Genomic DNA, 18,202 nt, shown 5'->3' with positions numbered 1-18,202 from the left:
TGCTGGAAACCAACCAACCATCACAGGCTGTCGCAGATCCCTGCTCTGAGGGGCAGCAGCGATCGGGCTGCAAGTCTATGAACACATTTCTGAAGTGCCTTTTCTAACTTCCATCGAGGCCAACAAACTTCAACAGCCCCGTCTTTATGAAACGCTGAGCTTTTTCAGGCACCTGCATACGTGAAAAGAAACAAACACCTCAAAATAAGTTCTAAGCACTGCAGTATAACATATATGCAAGCTAAAACAATGACACCAGACGTTATGTTGCACTATCCAGATCAAATGCCACGTGGCCATTATAAAAAAAATCAACAAATACTTCAACAGTCACTGTGCAAAAACAATTGTGCCACAGACCAAATTATTTTAAATTTGGTTTCAATAAAAATTGACTAAAACAAGCTTGTTTGACTACTTGACAAATAAACACAAGGTCTTTCATAATTTTTAAACATGACTTACAGGGTTGCAAGCCAGGTGAAGTAGTCTGCAGACTAGTTCACTATGGCTGTGTAAATTTATAACAGGACAACAAGACAGACGACCGCACGAACTTTCAACACTGGATTATTCTTGGGCACACGTCAGCCAATACTACACAAGAGGATGACTGATCACCAGATTGACAACACAAGATGAAAGAATCTATGCAAACCGAATTTCAGCACTGACACTTCTGGATTATTGCAAGGCTCCTGTATTAAATTTAAAATGGTATCTCCAAATGCTATGAAAGATGTGCTTATGTGGTTTCCTGTGTTGTTGTTTTTTTCGCATTAAAGAAACCTCCGAAATTTCACGTGCTTTTTGGGACTTGCATTGATCCGAAGTGTTGGTTTCAAGGGAGACCAGAACTGGATAGGTGGCTCGCCAAAAAACAGCACTTGGCAGAGAGTCGTGACACAACTTAGCCATTCGCGCCCAGACGACGGGCTGCAGGGAAAGCGCGCACTTGTGGCGCGGCCGTGCTTTATTTTCGAACGAACAGCCCTGAAAGCCATTGCACCAGTAATACTGCACTGTGTTTTGAAAAAAACAACTGTCTGAAGGCTACCCTCACATAAATAGCTCTTGAAAACGGAGAGAAGCTTTGCAAAGCGGACTGCATCTGTGGATGTGGCATCGAAGAGACAGTGTTGTGCAGGGATGGCAACTTCCTCGTGATCATTTTCTGGTTGGGATTTTGTGCTATGATAGTACCGGCTTATATGCCCGTGCAGTGACGATACTACAGTGCGCACTTCTGTAGTAAAAAAAACGAATAAGTAGTAGCTGCAGCATCATTTTGTTTTTCCTGGCCGCATACGTACGCCCTGTCTGCGGTATGTATGTACGTAGACGTTGATCAAGCAAACCACTGTGACAGCATAGCACGGGTGGTGTCGCGGTCTTATGTTTGATAGCGTGGCATGGATCTCCGACTACAATAGCTGCATTTGGATGGGGACGAAGTATAAAAAGAACACCCGTGAACCAAAAGATACGTGCGCATTGGAAAACGCCAAGTGGTCACAACCTTGGTACGCACACTACAGCGTACCTCAGAATGATATCTTTATGGCACTTTAAAGCCTAGCAATTATTGATGTTGAACAGACATGTTCATTTTAGGCCGACACAGGCAAGTGGAAAAAACTGAAACTGTGTGTTGAGTGAACTAAACAACAAGTAAACATCGAAGATATTTGATACTTTTCTAGCAATGCATAAATTTCAATTTTACTTAGCCACAGCAGCAAGTGAGAAAAACGCTTACTGAATTGGCTGGCTCCATAAAGCAAAGTTTTGAGAAGTCTGCTCCTTTGTTCGTTACAAGAGCACCGTCGTTTGCTCAAGTTAAGATAATCAAAGGCACTTCGGCATCGAGTTTTCACCGCAAGAGTGTCTTTTATAACAGCTCAGAGGCGTATGAACGTGGCCCTGCAGAAGTGTTGTGGGCAACGCAGCTTTTCTTTACACGCAGCTATTTATAAAAAAAAAGTCTACCTGCCTATCGTTTCGTTCACTACACGCAGTGGCATAAGATAAAGTTTGGTGGTGATGGTCAAACGGACGAACGCATTTAAACTGTTAGTCTTGAAGCCCACTACTCAACTCTCAGCGGGCCACATAAAAAAAGTTTACTATGCCGTTTATTGCATAGTATGCTCGTTTAATTTCTGGCAAAACACCGTTTAAACTCGACTGTTTAACCCTGGTTTCCGCTGGTGGCTGTCTTTCCTATCGAATAAATATAGCAGACACGTGCCATCCGGTTTGTAAACGAGCCCGACAGCACTAGAAAGGAGAGCGAGAGCGGAATTTTGCTCGGCTGACGGCTTGAATGGAACGCTGCCTCCTTTTTCTACGTTCTTCCTTTCCTCTATAAGTCCTCCTTTTTACATACTGCTGCACCTAAATACGCAGGAGTACCGCCAGCGTTCTTTTTTTGGAAAGAAAAATATTTCCATATTGCGCAGAGAACGTTTCAGAAAGAAGATATGGCACAGAGATAGGACCGAGCGCACGCTTACAGCCAATTTTGTTGCACAGATGACAGGAATATATATACCGTCGAGAGGGTGAGGATATCACGCACAGAAGAAAGGACAAATGATGGGGCATGCGCCACACCACATTTTTCAAGTCTTAAATAGACAACTTAACTGAAAAGATACCTGTATTCATTATCCGACAAATTAACAGGTATCTTCACAGTTAAGTTGTCATTTTAAGTTTGGAGAAAAGTTGTCTGACGCATGCGCCATCATTTGTCCTTTCTTCGGTGCGTGATCTCCTAGCCTTCTTGACCGTATATTCCCGCCATCTGTGCAATAAAATTGGGTGTGTGCGCTCTGTCCTATCTTTCTGCTATATCTTCCCTCTGAAACATTCTCTGCGCACTAAGGAAGTATATTTTTCTAAAAAGTCCAATACCAACCAGCCCAAGTAGCCCCTCCTTTGCTTTTGTTACAGCGATGGCACACGCGCCATCTGTACTAGTCACCACTCTCGTCTGCGGGAGGAGCTGAGAAGTGCGCGCTTTCACTGCCAGGGTCGCTATGGAAACTCCAGTGCTGGTTCCCTATACTAGCGACGTTTAGGATTCGATGGTGCGGGTTTGGGAGAAAAACCTTCGAGAAGGATAACTTCGACATAGCAAACTTTCAATAACCTCTTCACCTGCGATGAGCGACAGAAGTCAAACTTGATAGGCACATCATCAGCACTATAGGGAGGACCTTAAAGAACTGGAGAGGCCCGGACTGTAAAAACGCAATTTTGTACTCAATTGAATCCGCTACAGAAACAACGTATCTTTGAAGTAAAACATCTTGATTCAGGAGGTACATGTAGGAATACATTTTCATACAACTGTGAGGTTGTTAAAACAGAAACCAGTTATAGGTAACTCAAATGAACTTTTGATTGTGTAGCTTGTGCAAGCCTTTTTACCAACCATATTAAACCAAAAACAACGCTGTCACAAAGCTGCCCCACACGATGTAGAGCCATTTGCCCCACCTCATCTCTCCACCTCAATAGAGCCATTTGTATTAAATATGCGGATCAGTAGAACATCCCGTAGTGCAAGGGAAGGTTTTATCATTTTTCTGCCATTAATAATATGCCTTTGTATTGCAAGGGAAAAAAATCCACGAAAAATGGGTCACAAGGTAACCCCGATTCACGGTAGTACAGGTCTCTGACATCTAAGCTAAATTCACTGCATATTTTCGAATCATTCTGCCGCAGAAATATCGCGAAAGCCCCTGAATTGGGCAGAAGAAAGGGATCATGATAACGCTACGCCATGCTAAAAAAAAAAAAAAAACTCATGACTGCTGTCAAGTTGCTAGAACATGAGGTTAACGACAAGGCCAAGTTCAATGAAGTGATAGGACTAAATTGTCTGCGAAGCTCTGATGTTTTACTTGAATAAGATCAAATGTTGCTTCAAAGCAGTGTTTGCAATGACTCGTGTTGCACCAGCAGTTGGAAATATTTTGTTAAAGGTACACTAAAGAGAACCAACGTCTCGGTTAAGACTGGCACGCTGCACACCGAGACCTCTCATGCCATAAGTTCCTTATCAGCGGAGACAATTAGCGTTGAAATTTATTATTTATTTCATGATTCTCACATTTTGAAAATGTATTGTATTTTCGCAACATCGGCTTGATGAATACTTCTGAAACTTCGTATCTGAGGTCCATCACACCGACAGATGACAGTGTACTTAATTTCGATGAATTGATATTTACGTAAGACCCAGTACACGCGTTTGCATTTCATGATGTCACGTGGTTTTGTGCGAAAAGATCAAGTTGGCATCTCTACCCACATTTTCTTTCCGCGCGTTTTCTCACTTACCAAACGTCATTTCGAGGTACAAGTGGTATTTCCTGGATTGAAAAATTGTACTTGACTAATAACGAAGAAATGTTTTTGGTTTTCGTGTTTTTGAAGGGGTACCGAGACAATTTTGAGACAACGCAAAAGGGACATCTTTAGTTTACTCGGTATGCAAGTAGTATTACCACTTACCACACAATATTCAGCCAGCATGCGTAAGATAGTTACTTTGATGTTAAAGTTTTCGTTGCAGAGTATTGGCAAGTAATGGAATGGACATTATCGTGATCAGTCAACAACGTTCCCCCCGAGATTTCAAACGGAGTTTCCGTGCAGCCTAAATCACAGAAATCACTGTCATGGTCAATTGGGACAATGTAAACTTGGTTTATATGTACCACGCGCAGATCGCTTATCTGCCATTAGTACGTAGCAAATTGCCAAGTTCCTGCAACGTCACACTGCCTTGCCATGTTACGGAGAAGCCACCCACTTGATATCGAAACTGAAAGTGTCTTTTAAAGGTAAAGGTATTAAAAATATATGCGATGCTTTCCAACGCAATACGGAACTCTCTTCTTGAAACCAATTCTCTTCTATAAAACAACAATTCCTAAATATTGAAAATTCGTCTCAGTACTCCTTTAAGTAATGCCAACAAGATGAATCGAGACAGTAAGATTACATGGTTTGGCAGTATGTATTTCGGTACATGCATGATTATCTGGTGAATTGTGAAGGGAACAATATTAACGAATGAATGGTAGATCACGGCCGGTCTATTGGCGCTCGCTGGCTCCCTGCTTTTATGGCCTAAGCAGCCTCCGCGAGTAAATTAGTGGTTTTTATACATTGACAGCGCACTCCGCATGAGGGCGTCTAGAGACAACTCTTCAAAAAGCATTTTGCCGCACACACATTGAGTTGTAAATCAGCTGTCCCCGGCCACTTTCTCGTGCCATGTACTTTTAGATTTGTGGGAAGCAGTGAGAGTAGTAGAGGTTTGTTTGGGCACAGCCTGCATTTTTTGGAACTCATGCATTGGAAATCAATACGCACACGCCACGGCACAAAATCTTTTTTAAGGCTCGAACACTTTCTATTAGGTGAATTCGAAAATGCTTGAGGCTCGTGTGGTAGTATTTATCATTTAGGTGCACGTTAAAGAACTCCACATGGTGAAAATTCCCAAAGTCTTCCACTATGGCGTCCTTCATAAACATATCTGTGAAATAACTTCATCGAACAAAACTCTTTGACAACCACAGCTGATTCTTGAGCCATACATTGAAGATTCACTGCTACTGGCCTGTCCGGAAAGTGTGGACAAGAGTCACGCAGAAGCATGGGCACTAATTACTCCTGAAAAGTTTCCCTGGTTTCTTCTAGTTAATTGCATAAAAATGTTAACGGATCAAATTGGCATGCCGTCTGGCTTTGTTTACAAGCTCACACAAAAGCATTTCCGGTTAGAAACAATGACGCTACTTCAGCTAAAAGCATCACAACAAAGTGTTGCCAACAGTGCTTTGTTTTTCTTCAGGCGTGACAATGAATATATATTAGTTCTAGTGAGAACGTTTTTTGATTTTCTAAAATTGTAATGTTCCCCTGCGTCTCTGGCGAGCCTTATTGCATATGAATATGTTTCAGATTTTTTAATCAGCACTGAAGATTGCATCTGGGCTTGTGTGGGCTTGTGATTGCTGTTTTTTCTTCTTTACTACGACTCTCTGAAACTGTATCACTGCATGCTCTTTCATGTTTCTAACTTTTGTGTTTTCATTTTGAACAATTAATATTTTCATTGACACTCTTATTACTATGGTTATTACTCCTGCTATTGCGATTGCTATTCATACTTACTTGTGAAGAATAGTGGCCATTCCTAGTATGCTTTTACTTTCACCTTTTTGAAGTATGAAGTGCTTATTTCAATAAGCACAAAATGTGATACCTTGAGCAAAAATGTGCAAATCTTATCATTTTCATGGGCACTGGCTGCTGGCATGTGGATTCGAAGTAAACGTTACCAAAATTATTTTTCTCAGAAAAAAAAAAGGTTATGTTGTCTAATTTCGTCTGCCAGTTAGTACAGATCATGTGGCCGAGCCTTCTGAACGCGACGCGCAAAGGCACATGCATGCAGAATAGAATATTTATCAATTTACTCCTGTCTTGAAGTATCAGAAAGAGTTGTCAAATATGCTTCCTACCATGTTTCTAATGCATTGGTACAACCAGGAAGTGCAACGGTAGAAATAAACCTGAGCATTATTTTAGTGCGCTAGCCTTTTTTTTCCGATGAATGACGGAGAGTTAGTTTGGAGCGAGATTGCGGCGATAGGTAGAATCACGGCCTCCTTCCTATACACAGGCCATAAAGAACGCGAGCATGCACCTCCAGACCGGCCGCAGGTAGATATGCCCGGGACAATAAAGAGAAACAATGACTTCACTTAGATTGAAAAACTGCGGTCTGAGAACTCCTATGCTACAAGTTTCACTGTCATATCATTTCATAATTATTGAATAAAAATCAAGGTCGAAATTTTAATGTTAAATTTCATGCTTAAACATTTGCCAGGGGTGCAACAGCCGAACTAGAGTTTGGAGCAATTTTCGGAGCAGCAAAATGTTACATTTCGAGCACTAAACTCAAATTCGGAGCAGGTTACAAGCGAAAAAACATTCATTTTTTAGCACAAAAGACCGAATTTTGAGCAGCTTGAGACAGAAGGCTTAGATTTAAAAATAAATATATGTGTGCAAGCTATTTAACATTCTCTAAATCATGCACAGTGAATAGGAGCACTGCTATTTCAACAAAGTAGTATATTCTTTAGTCACCCCCCTCAGCAAACAATGATAAGGTCCACATTAGAAGTCACCAGGCCTGTCAAATTGTTTGAAAATTCAAACGTGGGTTTCCCAAGATGGTGACCGTGAGATTCGTAAAACTGGAAAAAAATTGTTTGACTTGTTACAGCTGCAGAGCTCTCATATTGTACTCCAAATAATGTTGGCAGTAACTTTTTTAGACGTCAGTGAGCATATTAGTACTCACAAATATGCGACATATACATACATCAGTCTTTGAACAAACTGTGCAGCCCCACCGCAGTGGTCTAGTGGCTAAGGTACTCGGCTGTTGACCCGAAGGTCGCGGGTTCAAATCCCGGCTGCGGCAGCTGCATTTCTGATGAAGGCGGAAATGTTGTAGGCCCGTGTGCTCAGATTTGGGTGCACGTTAAAGAACCCCAGGTGGTCAAAATCTCCGGAGCCCTCCACTACGGCATCTCTCATAATCATATAGTGGTTTTGGGACGTTAAACCCCCCATATCATCAACAAACTGTGCAGTGTCTAGAAACAACTATAAGCACCTTCTAAATATTATAACGCTTTTCCGCAGGCCATCCATGTGCTATGGCGAAGGTGGCTTAAGCGGTGTTTCTGCAGAGGTTAGAACAAGACCAAAATATTTGCGAACCATCTCTCTCCCACCATTTTTTTCATAAAGGGGTTACATTTAGAGCACAACAAATTGGCTTGCTTGAAAGGCGCGTTTGACCGGATAAAGTAATAATGGCACGCGCCAGTTGGCTTTGCAATGGTACTGGATATCTATTGCATGTGGCGTTGCTATGGCAACTGACGTGCTAACGGCATGAACTAAAGCTGGTAGTGTACAATCTCGATGTGCTGAGAGTTTGTACACTTCCAGCTTTAGTTCCTAATGATTCCTAACATGCCATGACCGCACTTGCTGACTAGAATATTCATATTTCCAACGAAGTGTTGCTGGCTACAGCAACACATCTTTGTGTTGTAGTGGCGTCATCTCGCCGGTAAATATCTGCTGCGGTCAGCAGACCAACAGGCACGCAGGGTTGTTACTTCATCTGGTAGATCACGTTTCGCGAGTGTCTTGAACTAATGAGCAGCTAACTTATACTACGGTTTAGGATTAGGGTGTGCGCACATAGATTGGTGACGCAAACTACAAGTGGCTAAAGTGGTCTCCATTTCTCGCTCAAATTAGGGCAAATGAGAACATTTTGGCACAGCGGGCATTTTGGCGCAGCGTGGCGTAATTTCGACAAATTTCATGGTTTCGGCACAGCTCGGCGCACAAATGAGGAATTTTAACAAATTAGCGCAATCAGTGCAGTTGTTGCACCCCTGCATTTGAGCATCACGTGGTAAATTTTATGATTTCTTTTTCGTATTTTCTCCAGAATGGCTGATTGAAATTTTTCAAACCATCGTGTGCTATGTGTAGCATCCACTGAACACACTATACTTCATTTTTTTTGAGTAGCAGCTATGTGGGACCCCCTTCGCCTGTAGACGCCTTCAATATTTTGCACGTCACTGTCTTTGGCACAGCAATGTCAGAGAATTCTCCATCCAAATTTTCTTCTTGCATGTTTTCTCCGTTGCCGAGCATCATGTCGCGGCAAGAGAAGTGTTTTTCGGATAGTGAAATTACAGTTACTAATATGCAAAAAATTGTTTTGCTCTTTAGTGTCTCTTCAAAGAGAATGGAAGCGTACTTCACTTCACGACAGAACTGCTGCAGAAAGTAAACCTTCAGTTATTAGACCTAAAGCTAACGCTTTACTCAAACTGAAGTGAGATGGCTGAAACTAAATTGAGAGCAGTTTCTGGTGCAGCAAAATTTCAATTTTGAGCAGTTAGCAGCCTTTACTAAGTTGTCCTGGGAGCTTAAAAATATCAATGTTTACCAAGGTGGGGGCACAGGTGCATATTTTAATTGGCTTATGATACACATTACACTGAAACAGATTTTGAAGGAGTTTTTGAAAAGATTATCGCTAGCTATTAACTGCGCTACTTTTTTACATACCACACACGTGACCTATCTGGCCCTCGTAACACAAAAAATAATTTCTAAAAAGATTTTGTTGAAACCTAGGTTCTGCGAAAACATTGAAAAAACACATCACAACTAAAAAAGAAATGAAAAATTGCGATTGCACAACAATTTTAGTGACGTTGCAGTGGTCCTTCGCTTAAAAAAGACTGACATGATAGTGTCAAGAGCTGATAACAAACGAAAGCATGCTGCACTGCTATTCGCGGCCACCTCATGCAGGACTATCTCCAAGAGTGCAGTGCGAGAGCCAAGAAATCTCGCCACATAGACTATCTGGTAAAGCACGTGCTTATGGCACTAAGTGATAAACGAGTGATACCGAAAATGCCTCTCCGCATGAGCAACCACGCGCGATTTTTATCGCACAAGTTGGCCAGTTTTATATTTTTTCAATATCTGTAGGTCATCACCGTCGATGAAGAACTCCCAATAATACATCGACTTGCGATTGCTGCCCACGCCACTCCGTGACTGGCGTAAAGTGCTCGTGCACTGCTGGTGAAAAAATTCCCGTCCACGCAAACAAACCGCTGATCATAGAGAGGAAGGTTTTATTGCAAGAAAAAGAGAAAAGAAAGAAAACGAAGTCACACTGCCACCAACCGACACTGATTGAGATAAGCCAAAAGCTCGTGTAGCCCAGTGCCGGCATGCATGCAGCGACACCTCTTCAAGCACTTGTTGCGAGTTTCGATCACAAAACGAAGCAGTGGCAAATGGCCATTAATGAAAACTGTGCCAAGTGATTGCCGATGCGTAAAGAGTCATGAATCAAGTGCCCAGGTGCCCGTTAATATCGTTTACAATAGTTTGAACACTCGTTTTTTCACCGTGGCTTCGCATGTAACCAAGTGTTTCTCTCTACCTGCTGACACTGATGTGCGGATTTCACTTGTGATGGCTTTTTTGAATGCAAAATGCAATGAGAAGTCACCTGTCTAAATAAATTAGTAGCTAGTTATTGTAAACAGGGAATAGTTGCACACATTCTGCCGCTCACGGAACCTATTTTAGGAACCCTTAGGCATATGCCAGAGAATCCGGGAGACGCGTCAGATGCAGAGATAAAATGACTCCACGTTTACAGTTACATTCTCACAGCAAACGCGTACACGTAGGTGACCGCATGCATATTGGTACCCGTAGGTGACCGTACTACACGTACTCGCAGGTGACCGCATACATGCTCCGCCCATATTGGCTGCAGGTTGTACAACTCGGTCCAAGGTGACCGTTCTAATGCGCTGGCACAGCCAATTTTGATGGAAACTTCTGAATGCTGGTCCTATATCACCGTTGTGTTCGGCTGGCACAGCCATTATAGGCGGAAAGTTGCCAATGCTGGTTTAACATTGCCGTTCTATTCGAATGGCACAGCCATTATTGGCGGTACGTTGTCAATGCTTGTCCAACATCGTCGTTCTATTCGGCTGGCGCAGTCATTATAGGCGGTATAGTGTCAATACCGGGCCATTCATGGGCCATGAACTGCCAAGCTATCTCCATCATTGGGCCAACATTCTGTGCTGCCTGGATGGGAGCTGCCCAAAACTATTCCACCCTACACTACTTAAGTACACTGTGCTAGCGTAATGCTGGTGTTCTTCTCTAGCGGGTCGAAATCTTCTTGGACTCCGCAGGCAAGATCCCAAATTGGCACACTCTAACTTTGTGTCTGGGCCAGGACGTCTACAACTATCTTAGCTGTTTCACTAAAACTCCCCTGGCACAGCAGCTTGCCGCATTTACTCTCGCCTTCGGCGATCTCTCCTGTAAGCGCAGCTTCTATTGCAACTGTCAATCTCCGTTTATTTGTGAACCTACCGCTACCCTAATAGGTGCTAGCTTTTTCTGCGGCTCCGATTTGCTACGACTCAAGTGTTCCTCGCATTTCTAGTGTGCTACCTGCACTGATTGATCACTCCTTTGCTTCACATCTAAGCTGCATTCCAGTCTTTTACATTCGTGTTCGAACCTTTTCTCTTTCTCAGAAATTTCTTGCATTGCCATCCTGTATTCTTCCTCTCTTATTCTCTGTTTCTCTGTGTATTCCTGTTCTAATAAATAAGTATTCCCGAAGTGCTCAATATTGGCTGTGTTAGTTTTACTTTCCAGAATTACCCCACGGAGCTTACGTGCAGCCATATCATCCTCGAAGTGTAGGTCGAGATCCCAACACAGGTTTAGCAGGTTATCTTTTGTCAATCTCATCAGGTCCATGGCGACTACTTTGCTTTGACTCAGCTGTGAAAAAAAAACACAAACCCACCAGCGTTTCAATTCTGGGTCTGGAGAAATGGAAGCCTCGTAAAGACCACAGCACACAAGTAGTGCTACATGGCCAACGTCCCTCTAAACACTTTTCTTATTTCTTTTTCACTCCTCTGCTCTTCAACAACCGCAAACTTTCCCCGCAACGTACCCTTACAACTCCCGCAAAAATTACGTACCTACTGAAGTACCTAAGCTCTCGTACTCAACCTGCTTGCTCAGATAGTCATCAAGTGCTGCTCTGTACTCAAATAACTACCACAGTGTCTAGGCAGTTGTTGGTTTATCTATCTTTTAACGCGTCTAGATAAAAGACTCGATACATCTCAAGCACTAAGCCAGGCACTCACTCGAATAAGTGCGTTCGTGGTACGGTCCGTCGATGCCATAGAATTCCAGGGCTAGGGCTTTCGGCTGACCTCCGGTTTATGTCGCTCTCCGTCGCCGATTTTCATTTCACCGCGGCCATCTAGCTGTTGCGACCGGGGTTTGCGGCACCGGAGATCCGGGATCAAGATGTCGAGGCAGGAGGAGGTTGAACATCATAGAGATGGTTTATTTACATTATATACATGGCACGGGCTCTCTGGCCCAAACCTCTACATTGAGAGCTCTACATTTAAAAAGGCTGTCTCTTGAACAAGCTCCGTAAATTACCCTAAACAGCCCGCAAGAGCCGTATAAATACAGACTCATTTCTCTAGATCTCTAGATCGGGGATAAGTCTCTGCGACACGGTCCAATACCATGTCCCACTGCACACACGAGTGTCATTATGCTGGCACCACCCCAACATACACATACACAAATGCACAAACACTTGCATGGTCCCGGCGATGCTGCCTTATTCGGCGAATCTTGCTTGAGCGGGCTGAAACGAGTCCGTGTGTCAAATGTGGGAACAACGGTGTTAGTTCTTTCTAGCACCGCTTGGGGAAAGTTAAACGAACGCCTGAATTTGTGCAACAAGGTAACAAGCGGCTCTCGTTGAGCCGGGGCGAGATGTGAAATGCATAGGAAGACACGCTGTCCAAGGCAAGGTGAGGAACCAACGCGTTCAGCTGCATATTCAGCTTAGTGTCGAAAAAATCGGCAGGCACGATAGTACCTTCATCGATAGGCTGAATGTGGCCGAGTGTCTTGTTGCGGCGCAAAGTGAGGGGGCACGAGTTTGGATTGGAAATAAATATTCCGGTAGTGTCTTGACAAAGCGCAAGAACGGCGAAAGGCAGCGATGTGTGGTGGCGCCTACCGAAGATGTCAGATGGCGTGAATAGGACGGTAGTGTCGGAAAGTGAAGCATGGTAGGCAGGGGCAAACTTGGCGCTGAAAAGAGGAAGGTCAATGTTGGTCGTGACGACAAGGTTAGCCACACTAGATACGACTGCATCAACAGAAGGCACATCACGCAACGGTAACAGCTCCACTTCGGCCCGAGCGCAGTCCACGAAGGCATGATGACGTGATAGTAACCCCGTTTCAAATATCCCATCATGGGAACATGAAGCCTACACGTGAAATTCAATGGTGTACAACACGTCTCAAATTATCACTTTTGCTGTACATGGCGCAATGGGCTCCATTGTTTGGGCGCTCGTAGTGCTAAGAGAAACCACGGGAAAAAGCATCGTCACTTTACGAAGATAGCGGCAGAGTCTTTGACTATTCACAGATATAGCGGCACTGGTAGCGATGAGTGCAATTGCTCGTACACCTTCGGCGATTATATCGTTAAGATCGGCGTGAGACAGGCGATGACTTAAACGATTAGACGATGACACAGCTCGTGCCTCCGGAGCCGTGGCAGTTAGTTTTCCGTCTCAATCGAGGTGGGTCGTCGACGCATAGGCAATACAGAAGGACGACTTACGGAATGGGAAGGCGAGCGGGAAGTATAACGTCGAGAAGTGGAGGTTCGGGTGCCGGAAGCAGCTTTCGCGTCGCGTTCGTGAACTTCAGGTGGCACGTGAGGCGCGTGGTATGGAGGCTAAAACGAGTAGTCAGGGTATCTTGGTGCGTTAACTGCGAAGCAGCGGCGACATAGACGTGCAACGTGGCCTGGAATTCCTTAAAAGTAATATATGGGCTGGTTGACAGCAGTGGGCCAAAGATTTCCGGCGTGCTGCTGTGTACCTGAAAACGCGCGTAAACGGTCGCACAGGTTGTGGCGTACACAATGGCAGACGAGGCGGAGACATTGCCGCGATGGCCGCATAAGTCATTGGCGCGGCAGCAGGTGTTTGTGGAGTGGCAGACGTAGGTAATGGCAACGCCTTGGAGACCTGCTCCCACAGAGGAAGGAAAAAGGTAAGGAGAGGGCATGCCCAGCCGGCGCAGGGCGTAAAAATGTGGCGGAAATGACATCATGACGGCCATATTCACTAGGCACAATGGCGGCGTTGCTATGGTTACGTGTTGCGCAGTGGAGCTGGTCTAGCAGTGAGCGGCCGCGGCTGGCGGCGGAATGTGTGCCTCCCCAGGTCTCGTGCTGAGTCGTGGCGGACAATATCTGTGCTCTGCGCCGCATTAGTGGTTACGCAGTGTTATCCTGGCTGTCACATTACTCTTAGCAACGTTTACAAATCCCTTTGTCCATCACGGGGTTTCAAGAGTGCGTAGAACAAGTGCATATCCATGTGTCGTGCGGCGGATGACGCGGATGAAGCAGTTAGTGTTCAGCGAAATTGCGTTGGGCACCATGACGAAGCTCAATGACGACGAACGCCTTGCAGGTCAGTGACGGTTGAGCAGTGCTCCTGCTTGTGACAACGAACGGTGCTGTTGAGCCCAGCAAGACGCCGTGAGGACCATGTGCACGTACGTAGCTTCGTGTTGTGTGTGTACAGTAACAACTTGCATGTGCGTATTAAAACACCTTTTCTGTTCCGCTTGGTACACTCTCCACCAGCATTGCATGTAATCTCAACGTAACAGCAACCGCGTTCAAGTGTCACTTGCACCGTGCTCAAAGTCACCACGGTCGCAGAATGCTGACGCCGGTGAGTTTCACGCGGAACACGGACACAGTGGCAGGACGCTGCGTCGGCCGCGTGGCGGAATGCAACCGTAGAAGGCGCACGACCGATCGTGTTGTCTGTACAGTTGCTGAATTAATGACGTGAAAGCATTCGCCGTGGTCAGTGCATCTAGTGCGCGTTCTCTCGTAGTTGCTTCGTTGTCGGCGAGCTGTTACTGCCTGTTATTAGTCGGACGAAGCGATTTTGCTGAAGGTGTCCCGCTGGCTCAGAGTTATAAGCCCAGTTCCATCAGTTTCGGATCGTCACGACACACGCGCTGCGCAGCCCACTTGCTTTCCGAGATGGAGAGGGAGTCGCGCCTTCTGCTTCGCATTCATAAGTAAACAAGAGAGGAGAATTTGCCTAGTCAATATGACCGACTTCCGGCTTCATCGCGGCTTCACAGCGAGTGACGTCCGGGCCGCTCCTTACCTTTCCTTCCTCCGTGCCTGCTCCTGAATAGCCTGTGTGATGGTCGGCGTTAGTGCGTTCGTTGGTGCTTCGGTGGTCGGCAGATACGAGACACGAAAGCTGTCATGTGACCTCTTCGCGTACATATCTTTTTATCTGCTCCAGCAGGGTGCTGTCACCACCAACGGCCAGGGTAGCGAGAGAATCGTCTGCTGTCGTCAACCTCAGAACTGATGCACGTTCTTTGCGAATCTCTTCCAAGCTCTGGCACAAGGTCACAAGTTCGGATACGGTACTTGGGCCCTTCACCAGCAACGTTTGAAAGGCATCATTGTCTATGCCTTTCAAGAGATGCCTCATCTTATCTTGTTTGGTCATCTCAGGGTAAAGCGCCGGCATAAATTGATAACATCTTCAATATAGCTAGTGAAGCTTTCACCCTGCCATTGTGCACGTACGCGTAGGCGCTGTTCAGCACGCAGCTTGCGTACTGCAGAGTGATCAAACACAGCTGCAAGGGTGGTCTTGAAAGCGGCCCAAGTGGTAAATTCAGCACGGTGGTTTGTGAACCACAGGCTGGTGACGTCTTTGAGACAAAATGGGACATACTCCAATTTCGAGGCGTCGTCCCACTTGTTGGCAGCGCTCACCTTTTCAAACAGATTCAACTAGTCTTCCACATCTTCGTCCTCGGTGCCGCTGAAGAAGGGGGAGGGGATCCCAATTGCGCAGGGTGGTAGGCACGATGAACAGTTGAGGTTACGCCGCGCCTTGCTGGGTGGCGCCTGGCTCGGTCGTCTGATCAGGCATTGCTGATGCAGGGGGCAGCTTCCGGCTTCGAAGTTTTAGATTTGCGTATCCAGCACCTCCACCACTTTGCAAGGAAGTTTAATAGCGACGCCAGATAGTAGGCAGACAGCCGGTACGGAACACAAATACGCAAGCAGTCCAGCGTCTACAGTTTGTGCACTCTCGCGCTTCGCACTCAGAGATACATCTCCACACATCACCCACCAGCGTGCATACGGCTAGCTGTGTTGACTTATGCATCTTTAGGACTTTCAATGTGTCGAACATACTAAGCATTTTATCGCTTGCGCCTCCGTGTTCCAGCACTTCTCCTAGCTTCGTTACCTGTACGAGAAAATGGGCATTAACCAATCGCGCTTGGTGCTCCCCATTTGGTACATTCACACGTGACCTATATATGCTACAAAGACCTAGAAGCATGAAGAGGTCATACGGAACACAATTTTCTGATTAGGCATACCGTAGGTGTCAATTGGTACCTCTTTCTACATGTTTTCTGCAGGACATTTCAATAAAACACAGCGTCCCAACAGCGAATAAAAACATTTTCCACAGTTTCTCCGTTGTTACATAAAATACAGTTCACCCTCCACGGCCGAAACAAACCTTGTTTTGGAAGCCATGTTTGCACAGGTAGGGCAACCGTTCGAACTTTAAAGAAACGTGTTTTAACCACAGGTGGAAATAGCATCTTTTTGACGCATTCAGGACATTGTTACCACATCCCTCCCTATAAGTTTTTTGTAGAGTGTGGTTGGAAAAAATGTCTCACCAGGCATTTCCGTATGCGCTTCCTGGGCACGCCGCCTAAATATTCCATAGAAAATAAATTATTAGGGTCCTATAGGAAGATACCACCTCGGATAAGAAGTGGGACACCGTATACGCACCTTTGTTCACGATGGAGACAAGAGATTCTAGCGTTGCTCTTAGGAACAAGACCTAAATATTTGTACGAATGAAAGGATCTTGCTGATGTCTCACGAACAGAAATCTACTGACCTCCTGTTTCAAGAACAGGTGACTTAATTCCAGCCCACCTTATGTGACTTTACGGGAAAGATTAGCCTTAGACGTTCTCTATACTTAGAATCCAAGACCAATGTTGTGAAAATCACAAGATACCGCTGAACATTACTTCTTGTGCAGCAGATCTCCTGGAAAACATACCATAATTTAGCTGCCATAAAACGTTGCATAACGTGGATCTCGCAAATATTGACTAATTTCGCCCACCCCAGCATAAACTTTTTGATGCTATTTAATTCACTTTCTCTCTTCAAAAGTGCGTATTTTCCCTATGTCGGTCTAGTGGAGTCCCTAGATATTTCTTGTGTATAGGGCTCCACTGTAGCTTCTCAAAGACGGTAGGTATATGCTGCCACAAACTATGCCATAGTTCAGAACTTTTGTCTGTATTCATTAAGCGGCCAGCTTGGCCATAAAAACTCTACGTGATCTGCAGTGCTGTTTTCACACTTTCCTTGTGAGTATATATAAATGCATCATCAGCATAGGCAAACACTCGTGAATCACAAGATTGCAGCTGAAAACCTCTTCATTCATTACTGCTAATAATTTTCCAACTCATGGGCTCTAAAAACAATGCAAACAGTAATGATGACATAGGGAATCTCCGTCGCACAGATAATTTAACATCAATGCGCTCTGTGAGGTGCCCAATCAAAACAAAAGTGGTCTTACAATTTTGATATGCCGTTCGAACCCCTTTACATAGAATAAACCCAAGGCCAGCATACTCTACTATATCAAAAAGTATGACACGACAAACCATATCAGAGGATTTTCAAAAATCTACTTGTATCATCGCTGCTCTTCCTGAAAGAGCATCACCCCACCTTGAAGGTCCATTGACTAAGGAACTCGGCAGCTGGCCCACAGGTCGCGGGATTATATACCGGCTGAGGCAGCTGCATTTTCGATGGAGGCGAAAATGCTGTAGGCCCGCGTGCTCAGATTTAGGTGCCAATTAAAGAATTCCTGGTGGTCGCTATTACCGGAGCCCTTCAATGAGGCGTCTCTCATAGTCGTATGATGGCTTCAGGACGTTAAATCCTACATATTAAATTGAGCATTGCTATTATCTAAAATACTCATCGCTACCTCTATGTAAGTATACCCCTACATTTGGTTACACAGGTCTGATGTGACCCTACTATCTCCTTAATTACACTTCGTATCATACTATCCAACACTTTCATAAAGATTTCGTAATGCACCTTTGTTGAAGTTATAGGTCTATATGCTTTTCTTATTTTACGCTGTTTCATCAGTAGACTTCGGAATCATCACTGTGTGTGGCCGCACAAATGAAGGAGGCATATGCCCTTTTCAAAAAGCTTCAACAAATACTTGTTGATAGTGAATGAAGGCATAGTGTGGCTTAAACGCCTTATAAAAGCAGCTGGTAAACCATCTGGACAGGTAGACTT

Source organism: Rhipicephalus microplus, chromosome 9, assembly GCF_043290135.1.
Source record: "Rhipicephalus microplus isolate Deutch F79 chromosome 9, USDA_Rmic, whole genome shotgun sequence".
NCBI lineage: Eukaryota > Metazoa > Arthropoda > Arachnida > Ixodida > Ixodidae > Rhipicephalus > Rhipicephalus microplus.
The sequence above is the reverse complement of the archived record's forward strand: the minus strand, read 5'-3'. Positions refer to the sequence as shown.